This window comes from Hemiscyllium ocellatum, chromosome 34 (assembly GCF_020745735.1).
Source record: "Hemiscyllium ocellatum isolate sHemOce1 chromosome 34, sHemOce1.pat.X.cur, whole genome shotgun sequence".
NCBI lineage: Eukaryota > Metazoa > Chordata > Chondrichthyes > Orectolobiformes > Hemiscylliidae > Hemiscyllium > Hemiscyllium ocellatum.
Window position 1 is genome coordinate 24,797,956 of NC_083434.1, and position 17,275 is coordinate 24,815,230.

The following is a 17,275-nucleotide window of genomic DNA, read 5'->3' on the forward strand; positions in this document are numbered from 1 at the left end:
TATTTAAGTACAGATGTTAATTATTGAACATATCCCGAACATTAAATATTTAAATACACATCCAATTTAAAACAAGTGTACATTTCACTATTGAATATACAGATGTGTTTAGCATGAATGACATTAGATGTTGCATTTTGTTTGTAAACAGACTCTTTGTAAAATCCGCATTAGTGAAGTTTCTTAAAAAAAGTTTTTGTAAATTTTACACTCCATAAGGTGTACACTTGTAAAGCAGTCCATAACAATGTCAGTTTCTTTCCCTAGAAACTCACCCAGACCCACTCCCCTACATTATCCCTGTGACCCTGCATTTCCCATGGCTAATCCATCCAACCTTCACACCATAGGTAATTTAGCATGGCCAATTCACCTAACCTGCATATATTTGGACTGTGGGAGGAAACCAAAGCTCCCAGAGGAAACCCACGAAGACTCAGGGAGAATGTGCAAATTCCACACAGGCAGACACCTGAGGATGGACGCAAAGCCGGGTCCCTGGTGCTGTGAGACAGCAGTGCTTACCACTGCGCCACTGTTATTCCTTTGCAATAGGATTCTTCAAATCGCAGCTGATTTATTTGACGAACATGCACTACTTCTTTGTAATTGCTTGCAGCAGTCAGAATTGTACATGCAATTTGGAGATTTGAATTATAAAATATTTCTTCAGGTTATTAATTTCAGGTACTTGGATCAGAAATGATTCTCAATATTCTTTCTGCTAAATCCTTATTTGCAACAATTAAATCCATGATCCCATCATTAGTTTTAAGATGTTCGTATGCAGCATGCTTTTTATCATTATGTATATTCAATTATATTTTAAACACAAGGGTGCTATTTGTTTATATTGTGGTTGTGCAGCTGTTGTTTCATAAAATCTGTCACATTTTGGGCATGTGCATGGAGCCTGTGCACTTGAAATATACTGCCTTAATTGGAGTATTATTTTGACAATCATCTGGCTCCAATTCAATATTTGATTTCAGAAACAATAAATATTGGCGATAGAGTTCAGTGATGCAGGAGTTGCTCCTATTGAGTAATGAGCCCCCATATTCTAGGAGAAAGTGAGGACTGCAGATGCTGGAGATCAGCTGAAAATGTATTGCTAGAAAAGTGCAGCAGGTCAGGCAGCATCCAAGGAGCAGGAGAATCGACGGTTCGGGCATGAGCCCTTCTTCAGGAATGAGGAAAGTGTGCCATTCAGGCGAAGATAAAAGGTAGGAAGGAGGGACTTGGGGGAGGGACGTTATAAATGCGATAGTTGAAAGGTGGTTAAGGTGAGGGTGATAGGCCTGGGTGGGGGCGGAGAGGTCAGGAAGATTGCAGGTTAGTAAGGTGGTGCTGAGTTTGAGGGTTGGGACTGAGACAAGGTGGGGGGAGAGGAAATGAGGAAACTGGAGAAATCTGAGTTCATCCCTTATGGTTGGAGGGTTCCTAGGCAGAAGATGAGGCGCTCTTCCTCCAGCCGCCGTGTTACTATGGTCTGGCGATGGAGGCGTCCAAGGACCTGCATGTCCTTGGTGGAATGGGAGGGGGAGGGCGAGTTGAAGTGTTGAACCACGTGCTGGTTGGTCCTGGTGTCCCAGAGGTGTTCTCTGAAACGTTCTGCAAGTAGGCGGCCTGTCCCCCCAATATAGAGGAGGCCACATCGGGTGCAGCAGATGCAGTAAATGATGTGTGTGGAGGTGCAGGTGAATTTGTGGCAAATATGGAAGGATCCCTTGGGCCTTGGAGAGAAGTGAGGGGGGAGGTGTGGGCGCAAGTTTTGCATTTCTTGAGGTTGCAGGGAAAGGTGCCGGGAGTGGAGGTTGAGTTGGTGGGGGGTGTGGACCTGACAAGGGAGTCATGGAGAGAGTGGTCTTTTCGGAACACTGGAGAGGAGGGAAATATATCCCTGGTGGTGGGGCCTGTTTGGAGGTGGCGGAAATGACGACGGATGATGTGATGTATTTGAAGGTTGGTGGGGTGGGACCAGTGGGGTTCTGTCCTGGTGGCGATTGGAGGGGTGGGACTCAAGGGCGGAGGAGATGCGGTGGAGAGCATCGTCGATCACGTCTGGGGGGAAAATCACACCTTCCCCACCCCTCTCACTTCCCTCCAAAGGCCCCAAGGGATCCTTCCATATCTGACACAAATTCAAATAGGGGTGGGGAGGGAAATATATCCCTGGTGGTGGGGCCTGTCTGTAATATATCCCCACCCCTATAAGCGTTTAGGAGAGACCACTCCCTCCGCGACTCCCTCATCAGGTCCACACTCCCCACCAACCCAACCTCCACTCCCGGCACCTTCCCCTGCAACCGCAAGAAATGCAAAACTTGTGCCCTCGCCTCCCTCCAAGGCCCCAATGGATCCTTCTATATATGTCACAAATTCATCTCCGCCTCCACACAGCATTTATTGTATCCGCTGCACCCGATGTGGTCTCCTCTACATTGGGGGGACAGGTCGCCTACTTGCAGAATGTTTCTGGGTCACCCGCAACAACCAATTCAACCGCCCGGTGGTTAAATCCTTTCCTTTTCCCTTCCTCTTTTTTTCCCTCCTTCCTCTTTTTTTTTCCCTCCTTCCTCTTTTTTCCCTCCTTCCTCTTTTTTTCCCTCCTTCCTCTTTTGTTCTCTCCTTCCTTTTTTTCCTCCCCAATCGCCCTCGCCTCCTTTCACCTATCGTATTCCCAGTGCCCTATCCCCCAAATTCCCTCCCTTCACCGCGCCCCCCCCCCACCGCCACCTTTTATCTCAGCCCGCTTGGCACACCAGCCTCATTCCAGAAGAAGGTCTTATGTCTGAAACATCGATTCTTCTCCTCGGACACTGCCTGGCCTGCTATGTCTTTCCAGCACCACATTTTTTTTAACCCATGTTCTGTACGAACCAACATGACCTCTGAACTCCTATGCTCAATTCACTGACCAATAAAGGTAAGCATACCAAATGCTGCCTTCACTATCCTATCTACTTGCGACTCCATTTTCAAGGAACTATGAACTTGTCTCTTTGTTCAGCAATGCTTCCCAGGACCTTTTACAATTAAGTGAATAAGTCCTGCCCTGATTTGTCTTCCCAAAATGCAGCACCTCACATTTATCTAAATTAAACTCCGACTATCATCAGCTTGAACTTCCCCTTTCTGCCCACTATTCATATCCTTTGATTCCCAGGGAGATCAAAAATCTCTATTTTCCAATCTTCTATGCAATCAACAATAGAACACCACAATCCCCATGGATAGAGAATCCCAAAGGTGTGTAACCATTTTTACGCAAAGAAATTTCTCCTGAATGATTAACATGCACCCACCTTTCCCTTGTCCCAAGATTGTCTTCCCATGCTTGAGGTTCTTGAGCCAAGACAAACAATATTAAAGTGTCTTTCCTTGTCTGGTTCCTCCTTCTGAAATTTTTTACCGTGTGTATTAGATAAATGCATGTTGTTGATAACAGTAAAGTATCAGTCCTAGGCATCCAACAGAGCTAATTTTGTGCCCTTCAGCTCATTGCCCCACACCCATACCTCATGAGCAAACAGCCAAAACTTGAAATTGAACTAAGAGAGTGAGGTAAAGTGAGGTCTGAAGTCAAAGTTGGCCCCAAGCCCTTCAACAGGTAGGGCTAGATTGTAACTTTCTCCATTCAAAGGAGGAGAGTTTGTCCTTTTGTCCACAATTTCACCCCTCACCTTTTGGGGGAGGGGGAGATTCTTAAAGCTACTTGTAAATCAGGTTGTCTACTCCAGCAGAACCATTTCACTCCAGTCAAGTACATTTGAGTAGGAGATTGAATCTCTTTGCCAACCATCACGTTGCTCGGACAGGTTCAGTTGCAGTCAGAGTTCAAGTCTATGCTCATGATCTTTGAGCTCTTACTGACCATTTCTGTTGTCAGATGAGACTTCAGCATTCAGTTCACTGTGTTGCTGTGTATTGAGACTGAGAGCAGTTTGGTTGTGAATAATCTTTTGGCAGTGTCTGCTGACAACCCAAGTTTTGACATATATAATCTTTGAGTGATAATACCACAAGTAAGAAAACAACAATACTCATTTTTTTGCTTTTGCTAGAGATAGACCCTCAGATGATGCACCCCCTCCACCCCATTCTGCTGACCCCTTGTCAGAACTGGTCAAGCTCAGTGCATTATCCCTGTATTTTCACACAGTCCACATGTTCTCTCCTTTTTTTTAAAACTTTTTTTTCCCCAAAGTATTTGAAACCTACAAGGTTAGCAAGTTTCAGCATTTTAATCCATCTGTTTTCCTTCATTCTGTGTGGGTATTCATTTGACAATTTTATGATCTTTAGTTATTATCCTGTTTTCTAACGAACTGTTCTTTATAAGAACGTGCTGTTTATATATTTAAGGTACTTACCCAAATGCTCCTTGTTTGGACTGCTTTTATCATATAAACCATTCCATCTAAACATGAGATTTATTTGGAAAAAATAAATGGGACAGGGGAGAAGTATACAGCCCTCTCCATTGACCTGGATGAGGGTCTGTCTATCTGTGTTATAGACCTGCTAGCTCTGCCCAGTCCAACTTAAAAAAAAATTATTGACTTGTATTTTGAAAGATTTATTCTAACTTTTAATACTCCATTGATTTTATACATTTTGAACTCTGCACAGTTATATAGCCGTCTATAAAACCCTGCACTCTGAAATCTGAAACTGCACAAGTAAATGTGTCAACTAGCACAACACAATGTGATTTTTCTCTGTGTCTCTCTGTCTCTCTCTCTCTCTGTCTCTGTCTCTCTCTCTCTCTCTGTCTCTCTCTCTCTCTGTCTCTGTCTCTCTCTCTCTCTCTCTCTCTCTGTCTCTCTCTCTCTCTGTCTCTTCCAGCGATCAACTCTACATTAGAGAATTATTTTTAACTAGTAAATGTTCCAGTTGAATGTATCTGTTGTGCAACCATTCTCTCACCAGGAGTCTGTGACATTACACTTTCTTAAATGAATAAAAACTCCTGGGTTACAGCATATTTGTTCTTGCAGCATCTGAGACTGAACTTTTTTTTTGTCAAAGCCTCTGTACTAGGAGCATAAATTGAAGAAACTGACCGCATAGTTAGTTGTGTTTACTGAGGACACACTTACAAAATGCTATGGAATTGTATCATCTGTAAAAGCTAGAGCATGAAAGGTATCAGCAGTGGATAACGCTTGCTTTTGAGGGATGGTTCTGTTAAATGATGGTATTAGCACAACCCAGAGAGAAGATCTATGTTCAGGATATAAGGATATGGAAACAGTTTGGGTGGAAATGAGAAATGATCCAAACAAAATCGTACGTGTGAGAATCGTATATGGACTCTCTAGTAGTAACCATGTTGGTAGAGTACAATAGAAGAAATAACTGGAGTTTGTCAGAAAGGTACAATGATAATCATAGATTTTAATCTGCATATACAGTAGGAAAATGAGGCAAATGTGAAATGGATGAGTAGTTCATTGATTTGTAAGAAAATATGCCACAAACAACAGCATGTTCTGTAGCCAACCAGACATTAAGTGCTACTAGTTTGTGGGAGCTGATATTGTGCAATGAGATGGGATTAGTCTATGATCTCAGTGAAGGCATCAATAGTTAGCAGCCACCTTTTTTTAATATGATTGAAATTTAATTTTAGTTTCAGGGAGGGAAGAGTGGACCAAGACTGGAACATTAAAGGGTATGAAAGCAGAGCCAACTAAAATGAACTGGCAAATTAGGTTAAATGATAAGTCAATAGAGAAGCATTACAGACGTTTTAAGGGTGTTTCAAAATACACTTTATTTTCTGATAAAGGAAGAAGCTTAAAATAAAACTATTTAATTATGTAAAGATCAGTTGTGGGACAGAAGATTGTACAGAATATTAAAAGACTACAAAATGTAATCATGAGTGTAAAAATTATAATGCAAGAGAAAGCTACCTAGAAGTATAAAATGAATTGATAAGAGTTTTCATAATCTTTTAAAAGCATTAATTAAAGCAAACATTGGTCCTATAGAAAATAGACTGGGGAATTATGGAAAATAAGGAGATGGTGGATAAATGGCACAAGCCTTTTGCATTCACTATACAGGATGTAAACAATCTTCCAGAAATAGTTGTTAATCAGAAACTGGAAGGAAGGAGCTCAAGAAGAGCACAATCACCAAGGAAGTGGTACTAAGCAAATTACTGGAGCTTCTGATTTTAACATATTTCCTCCTAAGGTCATTTAGTGGCTAGTGAGTTAGGTGGTTTTAGTTTTTCAAAACTCTCTAGATTTTGGAAAAGTTTCATTAGGTTGTAAAATAGTGCATGTAACAATCTGTTATAGGAAGCTATTATTAAAGACTTCATACCAGGGTCTTCAGAAAAATTCAAGTAGGGTCAACACAGTTCTGTGAAAAGAAAATAGTGTTTAATCAATGTTCTGGAGTACTTTGAACAAGTACCGTATGCTGTGTGATAAAGGGGATTAGGTGGATGTAATATACTCTTACTTTCAAAAGGCATTTTTAATAAAATGCTTAAAAATGTGTTGCTGGAAAAGCACAGCATGTCAGGTAGCATCAAAGGAGCAGGAGAATCGACGTTTCGGGCATAAGCCCTTCTTCAGGAATCCTGAAGAAGGGCTTATGCCCGAAACGTCGATTCTTCTGCTCCTTTGCTGCCTGACCTGCTGCGCTTTTCTAGCAACACATTTTTAAGCTCTGATCTCCAGCATCTGCAGTCCTCACTTTCTCCCATTTTTAATAAAGTGCCCTAGCAAATATTATTGCAGAACATAAAAGAACATGGCGTGGGGGTAACATATTGGCACAGATGGAATATTGAGAAGCTAACAGAAAACAACAGTAAGCAAAATGAGTAATATTCTGGTTGGCAAGTTGTAATGCGTGGATGCCACCCAGGACAGTGCAGGTATCAATGTTCCCTCCAAGCTGCCTAGCTGTGCGGTCTTGCAACCTCCAAGGTTCTGTGAACAGTTATCAGTGTTGGCATACTACAAACGCACACAGGCACACGGCCAGAAAACAATGGGAAAACTGGCTTGGACCTGAACATTTTACAAATTACATAACTGGAGACTGAGGAATGACCATATAGAGGTTTATAAAATCATGAGGGATGGATAAGGTAAATAGATAAAGTCTTTTTCCTGTGGTGGGGGAGTCCAGAACTAGAGGGCATAGGTTTAAGGTGAGACAGGAAGGAATTAAAAGGGACTTAAGGGGGAACTTTTTCACGCAGAGGATGGTGTGTGTATGGAATGAGCTACCAGAGGAAGTGGTGGAGGCTGGTACAATGACAACATTTTAAAAGCATCTGATGGATAGATGAATAGGATGGGTTTAGAGAGATATGGGCCAGCTGCTAGCAAATGGGACTAGAGTAGGTTAGCATATGTGATCAGCATGAACTAGTTGGACCAAAGGGACTGTTTCCATGCTATATATCTGACTCTATAGTTGCTAAATTTGATGAGCATGGAGACATATTCAGGAAAGTAAATTATGAAGAAAACATAAGCTGTGCACAAAGAAATATAGATTAGTTAAGTGAGTGGACAAATATATGGGTACTTGGAACAGAATTTGCACTTACCCATTTTGGCTAGAATAATATACAAGAACCTTAATGGAGAGAGATTGCACAGCACTGAGCAGCAAAAGAATCTGGTTCCTGTGCATAATAGAAAGCAATTAGGAAAGTTCGTCAAATGTTGTTTATTGCAACAGGAATTGAATACAAAAGTAGGATGGTCCTTCAGTTGTGTCTAGCATTGGTGAGAGTGGTGGTCTCCTTTACGGAGGGATGCATCAAAAGTTGCAGTTCAGAGAAAGTTTACACAATGCATTGGTTGCCCATTTAAAGCTGAGATAAAGAGGATTGCATTTTTCTAGAAGTTGTAAGTCTTTGGAACTCTCTTCAAAAGGCCGTGGAAGCAGAACCCTTGAATATTTTTGACAAGTAGACAGATTTTTGATTAGCAAGGGCTTAAAAGATCAGGGTAATTAGGAATGTGTAGAAATCAGATCAACCATAATCTTATTGAATGACAATGCAGGCTCAAGGGGCCCAGTGGCCTCCTCCTTGTTTTGTATGTTCATGGATCAGGTGACCCTCAGCTGAAGTTCCTTCCCAGAAATAGTGAGCACAAAATCTATGTTGTCACTTCACTCCATTAATGCCATCTTTGTGCTGTTGGAGGTGTTAGTGTTTGGATGGTGCACAAAGTGAACCTTGTCTGTATTCTCGGGTAATGTTGGGGGGAGTTGTTTCCAAGACTGGCAAACGGGAACGAGACAGACCGGGCAGGAGCTTTAAAGGTTATCTTTATTGAAAATACTTCTTAGTACACCTTCAAGCTGAAGTAAGATTTACTGTGAGTAGACTTGGCTTTTTATACAACATTGCAATTGATACTTGCGTGCAAAGCTTGTTTATATATTATTCTTATCGTTATCTGTCCCTATTATGATAGAGACGTTTTCTTTATAGAGTATTTACTTATTCTATCTCTCTTATACAGTAAGCATGACTCTCACGGGCCTCATAGCACTTGCTGTTTTGCATCCCTTGAGTCATCCAATGATATTTGCTGTCATGCACCACTTCGTCCTTGCTACCGAGCTACCCTCAGATGCTGCCCTCTACAAGTTCCTTGAGATCTTTCTAAAGAAAAACAAAAAGGTGCTCTCTCATGACCTGTTCAATATTGTCCCACAACCAATCTGATTTTAAATTGATAGATTCTGAGGTAGGTCTCCGTTGGTGTTAGCACGATAAAATCAAGTGTGATATCTAAAAGAAAATGGTTGCTTTTTTTTTGTTCCACAAATGCTTCAATTTCTCGCTTATAGTTTTTTTTCCTCATGACTGAACCCAACTCTGCCTGAAGAGGGCCCAATGATCTAAACTTAAATGAATATCAGATGGTTCTTTACTCGGATTTCCTATAATAATGTCAGATATCAGCATTCCTGCATCCGTGTTTCACTATTAGGATTATTTCCGGGCCATTGGTCAGCTCCTGCTTTATGGCAGAATCATTTTCATTTGACTTGATGAATATCATTGTTGACAAAGATTAAATGCTCAGAAGCAAAGATCAAAACCTGGATAGTTGTCATATTATGCACTATCTATTATAGCATTGTTATATGCTGTCATATTATGTAGCAATACAAATATGAATTAGTGGACCTTTCAGTCCCTCAAGGCTGTTCAAATATTTGATAAGATCATGGCTGTTGTGTCCTCAACTCCACTTTCCTGTCAACCCTCCGATTCTTTACTAAAATTGGAGTCAAGCTCCCTCAGTCTTAAAAATATTCAATGACACTGCCTCCACTGGTCTCTGGAGAAAAGATTTTTAAAGTATTCTTGAGCACCTGAGATGGAAGTAAAATCCTCCTCATCCCTATCTTAAATAGGAGACTCCTTTTTATTTTTAAATTGTGTTCCCTCAATCTAGTCTCTTCCACAAGGGAATCATCCTTTCGGCATTCCATCCTGGCAAGCTCCCTCAAGATTTTATTTCAATGAGATCAACTCTCGTTCTTCCGCATTCATATGGATGCAAGACCAACCATTCCTAACAAAGTTTAAAAATCACACAACACCAGGTTATAATCCAACAGGTTTAATTGGAAACACACTAGTTTCCAAGCGACGCTCCTTCATCAGGTGATTGTGGAGGGTTCGATCGTAACACAGAATTTATAGCAAAACTTTGCAGTGTGATGTAACTGAAATTATACATTGAAAAATTGATTCTGTTAAGCCGGCATCTCCAAATCATTTCCTAACAAGGTCACCTTCTATAGCAAGAGTTAATCCAAACAATATCCTTGAACTTAATTGAATACAATTACATTCCTTCTTTAAATAAGATATCCAAAACTGCCTGCAATATTTCACATAAAGCCTTGTACAAATGTAGCCTACTTCTGGATTACATTCCCCTTACAATAAATGACTATATTCAATTTGTCCCTTTCTAAACAGTTGTTGTACCTGCATACTGATTTTGTGGTTCATTTACCAGGACAATCAGATACCTCTCTACATCAAGTGTTTTGCAGGTCTTTTCCATTTAAATAATATGAAGTTTTGGTATTCTTCTTGCTAGAGTGGACAACTTCACAAGTTCTTACATTATATTCCAATTTTTGCCCACTTACCTAAATTAGCTATTTTCTTTTGCAGATTCCTTAATGCTTTCCCTGCAAACAAAAAAAAATGCAAGAAATTAGTCATTCACACATTTAACAACAATACATTTGGTCCCTTCATCCAAGTTATTTATACAGATTTGTAAAGAGTTGAAGCTGCAGCATTGATTCTTGTGACACGTCACTTCTTACATATTACCAACATGAAATTATCCATTTATGTTTATTCTTTCCTGTTAGCTAACCAATTAGATCCACCATTGGAGGTGGTAAGTCTGTCACTGTTTTCTCTGCCTTCAGCCCCACTTCTCATTTCTCAGATTTTTAAAGTTGGCTGGGGGGTGCTAAAATGATTGTCCTGCTTTGTCTTTGCACTTTAAGCCCTGCTCCTGGTCTCATGTAGTGAGGAGATGATGATTTAAGGAGAGCTTTGACCAACCAATGACCCAAAGTTACTCACTTGTAGTATCATCTTGATGCTAGTAATCACAGGATTGTGCCCTGAAATCTTGGAAACTTCATTGGAAAGATACTGAAAGCCAACACTTTTCTGATAGAGCACACATTTTAAAATAATAACCAAAGAACTTGAGAATGAGATAAAGAAGCACTTTTTTCATAAAGAGCAGTGGGCATCAGAAGCCTATTGTCCCTAGAAAGGATGTAGGAGGCAAACGGTCCTTTCAGAATTGAGATTTCTACTTCATAAGGTAGATTAGTGGATTTGAATCTCAACTCCATTTAAGAGTCAACTGGCTTAAGGAACTCAATGACTTACACCTGTGCCAGTTTTGACCCGTTTAGTAGAGAGTTCTCCACTGAATTTGAATGTTATCTCTAAATATTTGAGGTGCACTCTGTTGTATTTCAGAAGAATTTTAGAGTGAGGCTGCATCTACTCTCTTGGATTGGGGAAAAGAATCCCATGCAATTATTTTGAGGTGAAGCAGAGATTTGTCTGAGTTGTCCTGGCAATCATTTATCCCTTGAGCAATATACCTAAGAGAAATTATTTGCTGATTTGGGGACAATAATGTATATTGTAAATTGATGGTTGTATTTTCTATCTTTTTGTTTTGAAGTAATTTCTACATTTCATTGGCTAAAAGTATGTTGGGAGATCCCGGGTTTGAGCAAATTTCTTAATGAGTTTTGTTTTTGGTCTGTGATTAATCGACTAACACAATCACTCATATCAAAGCATTCCCCAATTTTTATCAGCTGATTCTTGAATGCAAAGAAAGGTTGATGCTCTCCCTTTCTAAGAAGAGTCATTTATGTTAGTGTATGAAATGGGCTGACTTCTAGTAATGGTTAATGAGAACAGCAGAATTAAATACTGGCTGCAACATTAATCATTTGCATTAAGTTTCTTTTGTACTTGTGCATGTTCTGCATTATTCAGCACAAATTGTTTTTGCTCTTTCATTAATGTCCCTGTTGTAATCAGATGTGGTTTAAAGATTCTTTAAGTGACTTTGAACAGCAAAAAAACCAGATGTGTTAAAGAAAAACATGATCATATTATCCAGTCTTGAATTTAAACTATTAAAAAGTCAGATTGATTTTAGTGTCCATTTTCCTTGTTTGTTCTATCATAGTAGTTGAATGCTTTTCTTTTACCATCTTATTTTATTTTTTAAATGTCTGAAAGAGGTGCATCAGGCAAAATAAATGTGAGGTCCAGTTGCTATTACTCACGTCACCCTTTGTGGTTTGGACTCTTACTCCGTGAATTTGCTCCTTTTTGCCTTGATGGCAAGAATACATTATATGGGAAGTTGACTGATTGCATCTCTTCACGAAATGAATGAGATGCTTATGTGATCATGAAACAAGGAGAACTGGTTAATGGCTTTCTTCATGTCAATGCCTCTACCAGTGACTCAACTTGTCAACCAATCAGCATTTTCAATTCGTATGAAGTGTCCTTTTACATGGGTGCAAATTGTTGAAATATTTTGTGCAGCATTAATCAGAGCAAAGTGTTTTTTTTTAGCAATACTCTATGTTCAAACAATTGTTTTTTGTTCGTTCATTTCAGTGAATGGGATTATATGTGCTGCATAAACTAGCCTTCCATTTCTTTGTCTAGAATGCTGAGGAGCCTTCCAGCTGAGGTATTTAAATGGTTGACAAACTTGATAGGATAGAAGCACACAACCCATTGCTTCTGGTGTGGGTAGCTGGAACAATGAGGCATTATTATGAAAGTGGGCCAAACTACTTTGAAATGAAGCAAGGAAGGGTCTATTGTTTGTTTGCCTTTGGTTGTAGGCTAATGGGCCATTGACATTTCCAAGACCAATAAATTCAAAATGTGTTCTGTTTAGACTCTAAATCTGCACTTTACTTATCACAATCATTGCAAAGTCAGAGAGAGAATATTGATCAATTGACTACATATATAGAAAAATAAAGTCGTGAGTGAAACTGAATGTAAAAATGTAATCAACAGGCTTCATGCTTGACACCTCACACAACCACTGTCCTCCTATTTCTTCCTCTTGCATCCTCAACCACTTGCTACCCTATGATCTTCCCAGAATGATTAGTTCCAAACTTGACAAACACCAGAGAATGTCATCAGGCAAAAAGAACATTTGTGGATCAAGAGTCCAAATCAAAGGTTGGAATGAAGTGAGTTGCTAATAGTTCTGGTTTTTTTTGATGATGATATCACATTGTTGCAAACTACAGTGTGATAGAGGATCCTCAATTCATTAACTGGTCAATTGCACCTAAGTCTTGAGTTAGAAGTTATTCTTTTTGGAATGTTTTTACATTCTCTATGGGTGTGAATGAGACCTATCTTTGCTTGCAGGGTTTCTGGAGGTCTGATTTCAACTTTACCTTCTCAGATCTGTGACAATCTGTACCTTAAGAATCCAAAGGCAGTTTTTAGGTAGTTTTCGATAGAAAGGTCCCAATTCCACCTTCCTGCATTAAAAGAATCAAACCCATCTTCTCAAAGTTAAAATAACCTTTATAACATATAAGTGAACACTGCACAGTTTAATGCCTGACTTTCAAGCTGCATAGAACAAGACACAAAACACACCAGTATGTTCTCTACAACACAGCAATGCCAAACTTCTACTTTCTCAATTTATGTATATTTTTAAATAGTGGTCTATTCAGATATTATTTCATGGTCATAGAGCGAATAACATCTGGAAACAAATGGATTTCTTATTGATTTTGATCATTATTCTTTAATATTTTAATATTTTTTGGCTTGAGATAAATTGCATCATGGCATCTTAAAGCACAGAAAGGACCAGTAAGTTCACAATGCCTGGACTGACATGGTGAACTTTATTAGTCCCATTCCCCTATCCTTCCTATATAATACTTCTAGATATTTTCTAATCAACCTGCTCAGAATTATTACACACCCTCCTGGCTCACCACTCAGTTGTACACCAAAGCCCATAAAGTAGAAGTATTATAGGATACCTCTTGGAGCACATTGGTAATGAGTTGGAATTATTAACTATGTAATCCCCTCAAAACCTATGCTGCCTATCCCAGGCAACAAACTGGACTTTATTTATCAGACACACAGAAATCATCACATAATTACTACATGATCAGAGGTCACTTAAATTTCACCATAATTATATGCTATAGATGGCAGTACATTGACCTGTATAGCCATCAATCCAATTCTGAAAATGAAACACTTGCTAAATGGTCACGTATTTACTATTGGCTAACCAGATTTACTGCGTTCTTGTCATCAATAAGTAATTTGTTTTCTTTTGAAGACGAATACAATTTTTTCTTGCATCTTTGTGAAACACGATGGGCAAGTTCCAAACTACTTGCCTGTGTTATTCATCGGAACAAAGCAAAAGGTATCAGTGTACAAAATCATAACATTGTCTTGAATAAAAACAAACGTTTATTTTAAAATTTGTTTCCTCCTTCTGGGTTTTTTTTGGCTCTGTTCCATTTCTTTAAAACAATTTTGTTTTGAATCTTCTTCAATACCTTCAATAATAAACTTCATGATTGGTCTCAGACTGAATCATATAGATTAATAGATATGAGTTTAATCCTTGATCTGCTTTACTGCAATTGATATTATGTACTGTGGACTAGAGAATGATGAAATTTTAGTCTGAAACTATTGTTTTAGATCAAGGCCACAAATTCTTTCCTCACCACCAATTCCATCCCCTTCCATATTTGTTCTTGCAGTGACATTATAAGCACATCTGCACCTTCACCCAACTATGTCTACTTCCATACGACTTCGTCTACATCTTATTCTTCTGCTTATCCGTCTGTCCTAATATGAACTGATATGACTCTTACTGTATTTTGTAATGCCTCGCAAGCACCTTTTGTTACATTAAAGGCACTATATAAATACAAGTTGTTGTTTCTCTTGCAATGCTAGTTTTACAACCTTCTTGATTTCACTTTATGGATCTTCTCTTTATTCCAGCTAGTAATTTCTTTGAAACTGGTCAGTCAACAGCCAGCCAAAGAAGGCACACCTAGTTAGATACTGTTACACCTCATTGGGACAACATGCTGAAAATACAACCAGGGATATTCCAGAGTCGTCACAAAAGTTAAAGGTTTTATAAGAGGTTCACAAAATTCCTCCATTTACCTGTCTTTTAGATCCAGGTTACCATGAATTACTATGTATTATGCATAAGTAGATTCTAATCACAGATAAACAATCATGAACGATTGACTCATAACTCTACTAGCTAAAACTCTAATTCTTTTCTAAAACTCCACCTATACAGAAACTTAGGCACTATAAGTTGAGTGTTATTGGTGGAGAGAAACTCTGGGAACCTAGTTCAATGTTCTCTGTCCATAGTATAAAGATTGTAACAAGGTTAGTCAGGTGGACCTCCTAGAATGAGTTTCCTGACTGTGGCTGTTAACCTGGTCCAGTCAGGGAGATCTGGCTGACAGGAATGTCAGAGGTTCTGCTCACTCAGCTGGCTCCGAGGAAGTCAGATCAGTGTCAAGTACTATGCATGTGTAAATAAAGGGTGACTTGAAGGAATACTGGCCTTTGTGGAGTTAATTCACATCGGGTTCACTAAACCGCTTCTTTAGCTTATCAGGACTTACTGCTCCTCGATCTTGCTGTCAGGAGGAAGGGAGGATTAGTTACACTTAAAGTCTGTGACTTATTGATGAAAAGCTGCAGCTTACAGCACAAACTGACTTTCGTCAGTCTTGAGAGTTTGTTCAATGAAGAACCGTTCTGTCCTTTCTGGACGATTAGCTTCTAAAGAAACATTTACAGCTGCAAGCTGTTCAGCCTGTTGGGAGCTAATCACATAGTTGTTGACAGGCTGAAGGCCCTTGTCATCATCAATTGGCCAGCATTCCACAAACCAATCAGCTATTTGTTGCTGGTTAAATCTCCTTTCATACACATCCCCTGCCTTCAGTTTGTCTCTAGTACACTTCACTCCCTGCTTGAACAAACAACAGTGTAAACAGCATCTACAATGAGTATCAATGATCCATTTTTTAAAAGTGTAGTAATTTCCACAAACCTTGGCTTTTAGAAACAACCCTTTTTCCAAGTATTGACCATCACAAAGACAGAAGAACACAAAAAGATATGGTCTCTATAATACCCACACCACTGATTCTTTTCTCTGTCTGATATATACCAGTGACTTCCAGTTTGAAAGTTTTTTACATTAAGTATGTTGTGTTAAATTTCAGGCTAAAAACATATTGCTTACCAACACTAACTGGGGAATTTCATTCTCTGAATTCCCACTGTCTTTCTGTTTACGTGCACATAACATCTGTCCTTTAGCAAAGTCAGCAACTTCAAGAGGATAGGGCAAAGTGAGGGAATGAAGGGGACATCTTTCCTTTTTAAGTCAGATTTTCCTCTTTGGAAAAACTGACTCATTTTGCGTGGAGCTAATATGAAGAAAATTCCATTGGCCATTCCAGGTTCTTTTGAGGATGAATGCTTGTGTAATTACAGTACTAATTCATCATTCTTTTTGTACAGTAACTGAACACAAAGCATCTCTTTGATCTTGTAAGAATGTAAGAGCAGGAGTAGGCCATTGAGCCCCTCAAGCCTGCTCCATAGTTTGTCATCATCAGATCAGCTATCTTAAAGTAATAGTCCTGTGTTATCCCAATATATGCTGATGTCATTGAATACTAGAAGTCTATCAATCTCTATCTTGAACTTAATAACTGAACTTCTCAAGCACTGTGCAGTAGAGAATTCCAATGATTTGCCACACTTAGTAAAGAAATTCCTTATTATTGAAGTCCTAAATTTAATTCCAAGGCTGTGCCCCTTGGCTCTAGACCCCACATTACCTCCCATTCTTCAAATTCCAATGAAGTTTCCTTGATTTCACTTCCTAAGACATTCCCGCCATTTCAGGGAGCAGTCTGGCAAACCTTTCCTTCTAAAGCGAGTATGCGCATACTTGGGCAAGAGGATCAGAACTGCATAAAGTACTCCAGATCCAATCTCACCACTTTCTTCTACAACTGAAGCAGAGTGCTTTACTCCAGTGCCCAAAGATTGCATACAGTTTGCCTTCCGGATTGCTTGCTGCACCTGTTGGCTGCCTGAACAAGGATTGTTCAGTCCCTTTTGGATATCCAAGTTTGCAATTTATCACTACTTAAGAAATGCCCCGTATCTTTGTTCTTCCTACAAAGTGGATAGCACAACACTTATCCCCATTATATTCACTCTGCTGTGCCCACTCACTCAGTCTATCTAAATCTGTTTGAAGTCTTTTTGTATCTTCCTCACAACCCACATTCCCACCAAGTTTTGTACTATATGCAAAATTATAAATATTACAATTGGCTTCTATATTCTAAATGGAACTTGCAAAGAGCCAGGGCCCAAGCATTGATCCTTATGATAGCCTGCTGGTTGCAGTGAAATTCACCGAAGTATTCCTACTTTCTGCTTTTTACCTGTTAACCAATCCCATGGGTTTTATTCTGTTTCTGCCATGTGGGACTTTATCAAAAGTCTTCTGCAAATCCATATTCACCATATCCACTGGTACTCCCTCATTGACTCTGCTTGCATCATCTTCATAACAAACTCTCAGGTTTGTCGCCATGATTT

General features: G+C 39.3%; 1 protein-coding gene across 3 annotated transcripts in view; it reads left to right on the forward strand.

Moving 5' to 3' along the window:
• Nucleotides 1-17,275, forward strand: part of LOC132832342 (aryl hydrocarbon receptor repressor-like) — a 196,551-nt gene that overhangs the window by 1,072 nt on the left and 178,204 nt on the right. The gene's annotated exons all lie outside the window — the stretch shown is intronic.